This window comes from Notothenia coriiceps, unplaced genomic scaffold, assembly GCF_000735185.1.
Source record: "Notothenia coriiceps isolate Sejong01 unplaced genomic scaffold, NC01 NC01_scaffold00021167, whole genome shotgun sequence".
Lineage (NCBI taxonomy): Eukaryota > Metazoa > Chordata > Actinopteri > Perciformes > Nototheniidae > Notothenia > Notothenia coriiceps.
The window spans coordinates 986-3,097 of NW_011353868.1; the positions used below are offsets into that span (position 1 = coordinate 986).

General features: G+C 36.5%; 1 long non-coding RNA gene across 1 annotated transcript; it reads left to right on the forward strand.

The window, feature by feature from the left end:
* Positions 1-242: 242 nt before the first annotated feature.
* LOC104953141 (uncharacterized) lies at positions 243-1,317 on the forward strand. The gene is made up of 3 exons (XR_799178.1): positions 243-396; positions 479-510; positions 1,064-1,317. It is a non-coding gene; the product is annotated as an uncharacterized lncRNA (long non-coding RNA).
* The last annotated feature ends 795 nt before the right edge of the window (positions 1,318-2,112 follow it).

Genomic DNA, 2,112 nt, shown 5'->3' on the forward strand with positions numbered 1-2,112 from the left:
TGCTGGCATATTTCCATTGATGTGATCACAAAATGTCTAAGGAGGGACTTCAGAGGAAGGAAGATAATATTTTAGATAAACTTAATTGTGGTTATATTTATCTTGAGGTTAAACAAATCATTTAAAATGGTGCATCTGCGTGTAGACGGGTTAACTTGCATCTGCACACAGTCTCTTTCTCTTTTTACCTTTCTCCATATAAAGTGTGTTTCACAGCTGAATCAAACTCGTCTCTTCAGTCATGGTCAAAGGTGTGCTGCTGCTGCTGTTGAGTCTGCAGGTTTTCCTGCTCGTCACAACCGTAACTTCTTCTGATGCAGCCCCTGCGAGGACAGAGCCTCAACCTCTTGGTTTTCACCCTGTTGGAAGATGCTAGGAGGATGTGGATTGGCAGGCGTAAGACCAACACAGAGTTTATTCCTATCCATTTTACCATCAGGTAACTTAATCTAATACATGTCAATTGTCTCTGTTACAGATCCCTGGACGTGAGACAACCCCTCCTCCTAGGTAAGACATTTTTCCTCATGTGAACACAAACATTGACATTGACTGAATAAAAATACATTACACATAACGGAGGGTCAGTAGCAAAGTCCTCTGTGCTGTTCATCAGCTGTGTTTCTAATTGATGATGCATGAATACATACATTTGTAAAAGTAAAAGATTTTTTAAACAAAAAAGTTTGTAAGCATATATCATTATATATTTGTTGATTCTGTTTTTGAATTTGAAATTAAATATTTCCTTAACTTATTTTCCAAAAAGTGATCGTCCAATCGTACACTACTCTGCATTTACGTTGGGTTGTTGTTCTTCTAGCTTTTTGAGCTGGATGTTGTGAAACAGAAACAACATGGCGCTAAAAACACGAGTTATATTTGATTGCTCAGAGCTTTTGTAATCTGTGTCGACCAATGATTCAGATCCACTCCAAAATGTAATGGGGTCTTTCTTGGCCCATGCTGATCCCTTCAACCAAGTTAAAGAAATCCTGCAGACAAACAAACAACATCTCTTCCTCTCCTTTGTGTCTCTCTCTCTCTCTCTGTCTCTCTCCAGGCCGGAGGAGCCAACATCTGAGGAATGGAGTTTGGAGGCATTATCTAAACCTTTGCTTTAAAGAACATGAATTGTATTGATCATGTACCTGCATCACATACACACTGCTCTGATATTATTGGCTGTTAAATCTAAAAGCACTGTTACTAAAATTGCTGTTGATTTATGTTTATGCTGCATAGAGTCAACAGTGAGTAACAGAGAATCAATGCTGTTCTGAATAAAGTGCTCACATTGTTGTATGTATGTGTTTCACTACAAGTTACATGTCACAATAAAACATTACTGATTAAAAACAATAAAAGCAGAATGTTTTCTTTAACTTACTGTCTTTTGTTAATCAGCTGATGGCAAATGTTTCCCTAAACAGGTGGACAAATATATATTTTTGTATTTGGATAACATTTTCATTTCAGGGTTGTACCTGTAGGCTAGAGGGATTGCTACTCAGATAAAGGTTTCATTAACTTCACCATGCTTTCCCTGATACAGGGAATGTCAGGGGAAGGAAGAAGAGATATCAGTCGGATAAACAAAGTCAAACCAGAAGAGATAAATATGTGTTGTGTTTATCATTGAAAGAACAGGACAGAAGATTGAATAACTTTATGCAAACATGTTATATTATATACATTGAAACTACAGGTGATAATAAACAGGTTAAATTGTGCTGCATGTGTCACCACAAGATGGAGTCAGCCAGCCTTTCTATTTCACAGCAGCTCACTTTGTAGCAAATAGAAATAAAGTTTGAACTGAAAATACACAGCATTGAATAATTTCTTAAGCCCTCATTATTATGACTTATGGGATTGTATTTATATTTTTAAAATAAGTTCATATATACGTACGTGTTAAACTTAAAAGTTGTAGAATTGTGAAGTGTATTTTGTTGTAATCTTATAACGTCCTCTTCTACCCCAAACCACTTCAGAAAGCAAAGATGACTAACCCATTCAATTGTGTAGCAGACCTTTTTTATAGCAACAATTCAAATGATCTACTGGAGCCAAACGGACTAAACTAACTCACAATGATTATCTGGATTC